We start from the raw sequence: 10849 nt of genomic DNA on the forward strand, positions 1-10849 counted from the left end.
TTGTAGGAAACAAATTGTAATAACTACCGTTGATCACATTTTATTCTTGCACATGAAGTTTGGGGTGAAGAATGCCCCAACACCCTAATGAAGGCACAGTTATCCTTCATATATGACAAACTTCAGATTTTCATTCATTTGTTTGACAAATGACATTGCAAGCCACTATTTCAGGACCCCCATCCTCCCAAAACAGACCAGTATATTAGAGAGGATGCCTGTCTAAAGGCAGGAGCGTCAAGTCTTGTAAAAGTGAGAAATGAATGTAGCTACAATCAAGTTCAAATGAGATCAGTACTGTAGGGATGGGATTCTAGTATGTGTAAGAAGGAAACTATAAAATATTATGCCATCTCAAAATAATCTCATCTCTTAGTCTCACAATGCTGACTTTAGAGATATTTTTAAAGGTTTCAAAATTCTAAGTGACCATTTAATATTTCTCTTTTTTTAATGTTTTCATTGATTTTTCTGAGAGAGAGGAAGGGAGAGGGAGAGAAAAACATCAATCGGGTGCCTCTCTCCACCCCAACTGGGACTGAACCTGCAACCTTGGTATGTGTCCTGAGCTGGAATCTAACTGGCAACCTTTTGGTGCACAAGATGACACTCAACCAACTGAGTCACACTGGGCCAGCTCATTTTTTTAAAAAAATAATATTTCTCAGAGTAAATGAGAAAGAAGCAGCAAGAAAATGAATATTTTATTAAATTGAACACAAATGAAGAAACTTTTTTGAGGTTTTAACTTTTTAAAAATCTACCCCCAAAATATAAAATGTATGATTTATTTCTTCATGAAAGCTCTTTTGAATATCTGTGCCGTGCATGGCAGTGCTCTGCACACTGCAGAGGTTACAAAGATGACTTATGTGACAATTTCTCCATTTCCGGACTGTTTCAGTAAAGGCGACTTAACGAATCTGATTTTCCCAACATTTGAGCATTTTTCAGAAACTGACAGATCTTTATGCAAATGTTGTTGCCAAGCTGTTTGTAATGGTGAAATTATACTTTGACAGTAACTCTTTAAAATATATTAAACCCAGCTAAGGTTTTTTTGGAAATGTTGCCAATTAAGTGACTTTAATGAGCTTCTTGATGGTAATGTAATTAAAATTCAGATGTTCTAATTGTAAAACAAAAAATACAGTTCTGGGAAAGTTAACAGTAAAATAAGCAAATGTAAAATGAATTAGGGCTAATTTAAATAGTGATTATGTGGTCTTCTGGGAAGATTCTACCAAAACAATGTTTTCAAATATGCTGTTTGTAGAGAAGAAAGGAGGCACTTACCAGATCATTGAAATTTATCCAGTAGAGCAGATATTTTGAGTTTACCCAATAAAACAGATAAAGAAATTCTGAACACAGTAAATCAATCTCAGCTTATGAAAGGAGAAATACTCAAACTCTTCCTTGGCATTATGGACAGGTACCTCAGCAGTTGGAAGTGGAATAATTGCTGATTCAGGGAGAAATAAGTGCCTGAACCTTACCAAGCTACTCATGGAGAAAATGATCTGGCCTCTGGCAAAAGTCTCTAATGACCACCTGCTCAGATTATTGGCTTGCAGCTTCACATGCTGGCCACAAACAGTTTTTTGACAAACAGGTAATGTCTTTGGCAAGTTAGAGCAATATGATATCAGTCTATTAGCCTCTAATTAATACTCCATTATTTACTTTACTTAAAAAATTGCTTTGACAGTATCTGTTTTCACAAAGATTCATTGGTACAGCATTCCATTCTGCACTCAGTGGTTATAAAGTCTGTTTCCTTGAGTAAGAGAGAGCGGTAATTAAGCCAGGTTCATGCCACAATGGTTTGACAACTCATTTTCCTTCTCTCCTAATTGCTTTTAATTGACAAGAAAAAACGGGAACATCTTTACTAGCCATTAATTATTAGGGGCAGTAATTTTTTAAACTGCTACATAAGGTGAATTTTTTAGATAAATGTCTTAATGAAACATTTAAAATGATATAAAAACTACTCATTAAAAAAAACTACTATCCATTCACGCATTTTCAGTTTGTTATTAAAACATCTTTTTAGATATTAATGGACATAGATATTTTAGATATGTCATAAAAGTTGCCTATATCACACTAGAACTAAGCTAAGTTTTCAGTTTTAAGAGATGATAAAAAGTGATGATGCTTTGATATATACGAGTACTTTATATGCATACTAACAGGAAACAATGTGTCTCGCTTGTGTTTTTTTCAGAAGACTAACTTTGTAATACTTTCCAATATTGCATTTGTTCCATTTCAAATAGTATACAAGATAGCTTATAAATTAGTTGTTATTTGTAGAGCTAACAGTGTTTGGCATATGGTAAGTATTTTGTAAGGGTTTGCTACGTACATAAAGTAAACCACTTTTAAGTTAGTATGTTCAATAAATTAATTCTCAAGAAATTAATAGTCTGATTCAGAAGCCAATAGTTTCTTTTCCAAATCAATGAATGTAGCTTAAGTACCAGGATCATCAATCCAATTAAAAATTAATCTTTATCTTTTTCTGAAAGAATGGGGCCTTTTAGGAATAACCAATATAGAAGTTGTGAGTGTCCAAGGAAGCTCATCAACCTTGGTACTTTATCTTGAATAAGTTGTCCATCCTTGATATCTGTTTGAAGAGTCAAATATTTGATAATAGTGATGGAAGCATCTTTGGGGAGGACCGCCAGCCAGGGAACCGTGTGGTTGAGGGGCGAGGATCTCCACCACTCTCCCAAAGCCAGCCACACCAGCCTCCTTTCTCTCTCTCTCTCTCTCTATCTCTCTCTCTCTCTCTCTTTCTCTCTGACCACCTTAGAGGGGACTTCTCTGCTCACTGTATTCTACCACATCCAGAGATTTCCAACCACATTATCTCACTGTTTTCTTGATATCACTTATGAGCATCAAAAGTTATTTTACTTATGTGTGTGCTTATTTGCTACCTATTTCTTTCATTCAAATATAAGCTCCCTACAAGCAGTGACTCTCTGTCTTTTCAAATCTCTGCACCCAGGCCTGGGATAAGATGTTAGGAGCTTGATAAATATGTGCTGACTCTATTTCCATCTTCTGTGCACAGGGCCTGGGGGGAGGCATAAAACTGGAATCCTTATGTGTGATCTCACAGTGGAGACATCTATCTCACCATTTCTGGAAATTAGTATGTAATAGAAACTTGCTGTTTCCCCCTTAAAGCAAACAGAGAGAAAAAATTCCTGAGCAGCAGATAACCCACAGCCAGGAGAATGGGGTTAGGAAGGACATGAATCTTAGACAGAAATTTAAAAGAGGTTGGTCTTTCAACAAAAATGATTTTGGTTAGGATGTGAGAACACAGCCCACTGTACTGTCCTACCACCAATTCTTACTGCCTCTGGGTGAATCGTCAGGACGCCGCAACTGAGAATGTTTTGCAAAAATGTTCAGATGGGAAAAGGTCAGCTAAACCTCCAGAATAATACTGGTTATTCTAGAAGCATTTATTTAAAAAAACAACAACAGTATTTTTAAAAATATATTTCACTTAATATATTTTAAGTACTAATGGTTACATTTACATTATAAAACAATGATACCTTGCCTACTGTTTAAGGAAAAGGTCAGCCATACGTTCAGAACCTGAAACTTTGGTTGGCTGGTTCTTTTAAATGCAGATTATAAACTTAGAATCATCAAAAATAAGCCATTAGGAGATAGATAGATAGATAGATAGATAGATAGATAGATAGATAGATACTCAAAATAACTGTCATCACCATCACTATCTACCATCTTCCTTAATGAGATTGATTTTATATGAATTAATTAAAGGTTTAGAATCTTGTATTGGAAAAATGTAACAGATGCCTTAGCATACAGTTCCCAATCTCAAACAACTGCTGAGGCCAGTGAGGCACCCAGAATGAATGAAGCAAACCAAGGAAGTGTCAGCACGGTCTCTCACAACCTCAGGGTGGGACATCAGCAAGCTGGTGAGCACAACTGAAGAGATAACTACTGGTTCAAATTGTTGCCGGGTGGGAAAGTGGGCCTATTGTTTGCTGTCCTCGTTTTTGTCAAGAGAAATAAAAAAACTGGATTTTAAAATGTAAAGCCTCAATTTTGAGCACTTGGCAGCTAATATACAAGTAAATAAAATGCATCTGTGGGCCAGACTTAACCTGTGGGTATCCATTTCTATTTTGGATGTCAGCTATATACCAAGGACTCCATATACATTGTTTCATTTAATTATCCAAATTCTGTACATTGTAAATAAAAATATGTTGCCCTGACCAGTTTGGCTCAGTGGAGAGAGCGTCGGCCTACAGACTGAAAGGTCCCAGGTTCGATTCTGGTCAAGGGCAAGTACCTTGGTTGTGGGCACATCTCCAGTAGGGGGTGTGCAGGAGTCAGCTGATTGATGTTTTCTCTCATCGATGTTTCTAACTCTTTATTCCTCTCCCTTCCTCTCTGTAAAAAATTAATAAAATATATTTAAAAAAAAAAATAAAATAAAAATATGTGTACTTCTGATTAGGAAAATGAGGTACAAGTTAGGAAACTTATTTGAGATTCCATAGGTTCAGGTGTTCCTAGCACCATCATACCTCCACATGACAAGGGCAGCACCATTGGTCAGCTACTGCAGGAGTATGTGGAATGGCTACCAGATGGCTTTGTCACCTATTACTATCATTAATCAAGTGTTCAATACAGAGGTCTGTATAAATAAACAACCCTAATAACAGGCTCTTATCAGCCATTATTAGAATTTAAGCACAGTTAATGAAGTAGCATTAAGTGACTGCTTAAATAAACATGTATAGGGTGGCTTTGAAAACAGGATTCTGTGCCTCCCTCAATAACTTAGCGACTTCTGCAGGGTTTGCAACTTGTTTCTGGCCCCAGCAAAATATTGTGTGTGTACAGGCAAGCTATCCAATATGTAAATCCAATTCGTGACTAGGCTCAAAATAACGTTAGCTTTCCAGTCTTCCCATCACCTTTTCTCTGCTCGTCAGTAGTTTTTCTTGATGTCTTCTCTCTGATGTTACCCCTGCTCTGTGTCTTCCCACACCTGTTCTCCTGCCAACTCCTACGCCGTGGCCATGAAGATTCAGAAGGAGGCAGCTTGGGGTGGGGGAGCTTCAAAGATATCACACAAGAATGGTCCCCAACTTGGCATCGGTTGCGTCTTGCCAACAGCACTCAGGCTGCCAAAGCAGAGTCTCCAGAAATAAAGAACAATGAAAGTATAAACCTGAGGTTTTTTTCATTCCTCCAGATTAGCTTTTTAGAAAAACAAAAAGTAAAAAATTTTAACTCCATGTGAAATGAGTATTTTGTATCTCTTCCCTGTTTTGAGTTAGAGGCTGTCAATGTATTCTGTAAAAAAAAGAAGGAGAAGAAGAAGAAATTTGTGTGCCTCTAGGTTGCCAAAGCACTTTCAAAATATCCAGAGTACTTTTATTTACTTTTTCAAGTTACAGCATCAGGAGCCATAAAATATTGTTTACATAATCTTCTGAACCCTGCTATAAGAAACCCTGGTATCAGTTTCTTGACGTAGACTTACAGTCTTCCGCATGGTATTTCTTCTTACCAAATATTGGGAATTCATCAATAACAAAGTGTTAAAAATTTGTGGTAAATCTTATATATAGCTAATCAATAGTCACAGAACCTTGTGTTATATTTTCCAGAAAATGAGCACACAATAAATGCAATTGTAAACATGTGTAATTCATTAAAATGTATACTTTTTCATTAGAATTTTATTCATTTTTGAACAATGATTTTATATGTTATATTCATATTTTGTATGTTTGTATGCACAATATACATATACATGTATAAGTATATATATATATATATATATATTTATTTTTAACTTTATTTGTAGAGTCCCATTATCTAGAATAATAAAGTATTCAACCACACAATTTTAAAATGGGCAAAGGTTTTGAATAGATATTTCTCCAAAGAAGATATACAAGTGGCCATCAGGCACATGAAAAAATTCTCAGCATCCTTAGTCATTAGGAAAATGCAAATCAAAACCACACTGAAGTACCAACTCACACCTATGAAGGTGGCTACTTGAAAAAGAAAGGAAATGAAGTGTTGGCAAGAATGTGGATAAATTGGAACCCTCACACATTGCTGGTGGGGATGTAAAATGGTTCAGCTGCTGTGGAAAACAGTTAAACATAGAATTACCATATAATCCAACAATTCTACTCCTGGATATATACTCAAAAGAATTAAAAACAGGTTCTCAATCAGGTACATATACAAGCATGTTCATAGCAGCACTGTTCACAATAGGCAAAGGGCAGAAACAACCCAAAGGTCCATCAAAGGATGAATGGATAAACAAATTGCCATATATACATACAATGGACTATTATTCAGCCATAAAGAGGTATGACGTACTGATAAATGCTGAGGTATAAACTTTGAAAACGTGCTAACTGAAAGAACCCAAACACAGAATAGTATTGTATGATTTCATTTATGTGAAATATCCAGAATAGGTAAATCCATAGAGATAGAAGGCAGATTCATATTTGCCAGAGGATGCAGGAGGGGAAAATGAGGAGAAAGTGCTTAATGGACAGGGGGTTTTATTTTAGAATGATGAAAATGTTTTGGTACTAGATAGGGGTGTGAATGTACTCAATGCCAAAGAATTGTTTATTTAAAAAGGTTTGATTTTATTATATAAATATCATTTCAATAATTCTTTTAATCTGTTTTTAAAATAATTTTCAGTATAAGTAATCTGTATTACTTATAAATAATTATGGCTTTATTTCTAGAATAGACTTGAGCTTTGGAACAGACACCTCTCCCAAAAAGACATACAAATTACCAACAAATATATTAAAAGATGCTCACCTTCACTAGCCATTAGGAAAACACAAATCAAAACTACAATGAGATGCCACCTCACACCTGTTAGCATGGCTATTATCAACAAGACAGCTAATAACAAGTGTCGGAGAGGTTGTGGAGAAAAAGAACCCTCATTCACCACTGGTGGGAAAGTAAACTGGTACAGCCACTATGGAAAACAGTATGGCATTGTCTCAAAAAATTAAGAATAGAGTTACCATATGGCCCAGCTGTCCCTCTTCTGAGGATCTACCTGAAAAACTTGAAAACATAGATGTATGCACTCCTATGTTCATTGCAGCATTATTCACAGTGGCCAAGACATAGAGACAACCAAAGTATCATTTGATAAAGTATTGGATAAAGAAGATGTGGTACATACACACAATGGAATACTATGTAGCCATAAGAAAAGATGAAATACTGCTATTCGGACAACATGGATGGGCCTTTAGAATATTAGCTAAGCAAAATAAGTCCGTCAGAAAAGCTAAGAACCATGCAATTTCACTCATATGTGGGATATAAAAATGAAACCCCTTAAATACAGACAATAGTATGGTGGTTACCAAAGGGAAGAGGGTGGGGGACAGTAGTAAAGGAAAAGGGGGACCAAATATATGGTGATAGAAGGCGATTTGACCGTGGGCGGTGCTCACACATCACAATATACAGATTATGCATGTATCTTAGAAATTTACACTTGAAACCTATATGATCTTATTAACCAATGTCACCCCAATAAATTTAACTTTAGAAAACAAAAGAAAGGAAATGAAGTACTGATCTATGCTACAACATTGATGAGCCTTGAAAATATTATGCTAAGGAAGAGAAAACAGATGCATGAGGCCACATACATATTGAGTGGGTCCATTTACATGAAAAGTACAGATTACACAAATATATAAATAGAGAGAAAGTAGAGTAGTGGTCATAAAGTGTTTGGAAAGGGGGAATGAGGAGTCACTATTAATGGGTATAGAGTTTCTTTTGGGAATAATGAAAAAGTTCTGGAAGTAAACAGTAATGAGGGTTACACAACATTGTGACTATGCTAAAAACCACAGAATCATATACTTTAAAAATAAAAGCTAAACTATAAAGTATCTGGGATTGCCAATTGTTTAATCTTTAGATGTTTTGCTACCTTAACCATCTGGCAGCTATGAATAGATTTAGACAGCAGTCATGGCAGATTCTGAGGTGGTTAGAAGATTTTGCTGGGACTCCTACCACTACTTGGCAGAGCCTTGCTCTAGAAAAGCAATGTGGTCTGGATTCAGATACAGCTGTGGCTTTCAACAAATTGGTTACCTGTTCAAAAGCCTCATCTCATTATTTGTAAAGTGGAGGCAGAAATATTGTGAGGATTGGACAATAACATACTCAAGAGTTTTGCTTTTAGTAGGCATTCAGTAAATGGTAGCTATTTCCATTATCTTAAGGAACTTACTCTTCATCTCTGACAAGTAAAAAATTCTGACTTAAATTGTAGAAGTATCTTTTATTCCCTTCAAGTTATTATTGTTTTCTATATTTGTTGCTGACAATTAAGTCCGAGTATTAATTCCAGGTGAAAAGTGAAAGAAAGTAATTACCTACCCAGGTGTTTGGTACTATGTGCTAAACATGTATGAATGGCTATTACACTTTCATCCAGGTGTTTAGTCAGATGCAGCCCTGAAATGATAATTGTTTCCATCAGGGTTAACTGTCCTAAATGATACATTTATGTAGGGCTTGCCCTTAAAAATATTAGATGCAAATTGGTGCTTAATAAATCAAACCAAATTTTAAGATTTTCATTGAATCATCTCTTGCTATGCAACATGCCTAATGTTGAGAGGAAGGGGTGCAAAGAAAGTGTAAGAGCCATGTCCTTTGAGTTCTAGCATTTAGTTGGTCTGTGTTCCTGGAGAAGGATACTGGTGATCATGGGCCAGATTTCTCTTTCTTCAGCATTAGAAAAGGCTCACAGTCAATACTCTGTTGTGCTCTATCAAGAAAAAAAATTATTAAGATAAAAGTGAAAGATCCATCTTTGCTTCCTCTGATAATGTGGCAACAAAGAAATATCTTACTTTTTTTAGCAGGAATCAGGATTAGACCACAGTATTGAAGACTTGCTGGTCATAGATGTATTTGAGTGCAGAAATAACTTATTTTGGTGATTCATTACAAAATGAAATTATAAAAATTAATTATTTATGTTTGAAAAATAAAATAACCAAACAATGATTTATCATAAAATTTATAAATTCTGCTTAAAAATAGAACAATAGCATGTAGGGCTGTATAAATTGTCCTCCGCTCTATGCTTATGTCATTTCAATATCACCAAAAAACTGGGCATATCTTTGCAAAACATCTGATAAAATATGAATGGGCAACACTGAACAAGTTTCAAGCAGGGGGCAATTTCAATACAAGGCGTCCTATATAATAAAAGCTTAATATGTTGAGTGTCCAGTCGTCCAGTCATCCGTTCAACCAATCAAAGCATAATATGCTAATAATATGCTAACGATAAGGCTGCTCAACCACTCACTGTGACATGCACTGATCACCAGGGGGCAGACGCTCCAACCAGTAGGTTAGCTTGCTGCTGGAGTCCGGCCAATCCAGACTGAGCAAGAGGGGCTAGAAATGCCCTGGAGTCCTCCTGCAGCCCCTCCCCAGCTGGCCAACCTCCTGCATCCCTCCCAGGCCCCGGTAGTGCACCTGCGCCCTCTTGCAATCCAGGGCCCCGCGGGGGATGTTGGAGAGCCGGTTTCGGACCGATCCCACAGGCCAGACTGAGGGATCCCACTGGTGCATGAATTCATGCATCGGGCCTCTAGTAATGAATAAAGAAAAGTGCTTATAGCACCCTTTTGCATTTTTTTCATTTGCTTAGTATACAGATTTCAAACTTTAAATTTTCTAATGGCTGAAAATTAGAAAATTTTGAAAATTTTCAATTTTTCAACTGGTTCACACTAAAGACTCTTACAAGCTTGAAGAAGAAAAAGTCTTTCCAGATGAGCAAGAGGTTGGATAAATGTAATGACATATGGCTTGCTTTTTTATAGCTACAATATGTGAAAAATAGAAGCATAACACATGTATTCAATGATATATATGTATTTATACATATAAATATATATTCTAGTTACAAATGATGAGATAAGATTATTTTGTACAAATGTGATTTTGTTTTCTTTCTTTTTCTTGTTCCCTTTATGAATAAAAATAACAACTGAAACTTAGAACAATTTTAAACATCTCATTATACCAGGGATCTAGCAAAGGATAAAATCAACGTGTGCAAAGCCATGATGCTAAGTCCCGGCCTCAGACTTGTGAACTCTGGTTTCAGAGCCTCAAGGCAGGAAGACTGTCCACTGAGCTGATTACCCAATCTCCCCCACAGCCCCAAGTCCCAGATGAATGGGTTACAACTGTCTCTTCAATATATCTCTCAGAACATTTCTCACATCCTCAGGCAAACTCAGAATGTCCCAGAAGCTCTTCCTTTATTGCCCCTGGATCCCTGATCCCATCAAGGCCCTTCTAGAGTGGATCCTTACAGCCTGTGTACTCAACTTTGTGAATTTTCAAAGCCTATTGTGAAATGACTATATTTTTTTCTTCAAAGCTAAAAAAAATCTCAATGTAAACTTTTTTTCGCGCGTGCTATACATATTTTTAATTACTTTAAAAAATCTTTTGAAGGCTCACACTTATTTTCAGAAGACCCTTGTTATGGAGAATTGTGTTCTAATCTAGGAAGAGCAGGGCATACTGAGATGATTACCTCCTCGAAACAAAAATGGACCTCGAGCTCCTAAGGAAAGTTTCATTGGGCATTACTAGGTCTCACGTAACAGAGTGGAGTCACACCCTCAGGACAGGCCTGGAAGAAGTTTAAAACGTGAAACTGGAATCATTATTCTATTATCTCTGAATGAATGGT

The sequence above is a fragment of the Myotis daubentonii genome, chromosome 7 (assembly GCF_963259705.1).
Source record: "Myotis daubentonii chromosome 7, mMyoDau2.1, whole genome shotgun sequence".
NCBI classification, from domain to species: Eukaryota; Metazoa; Chordata; class Mammalia; order Chiroptera; family Vespertilionidae; genus Myotis; species Myotis daubentonii.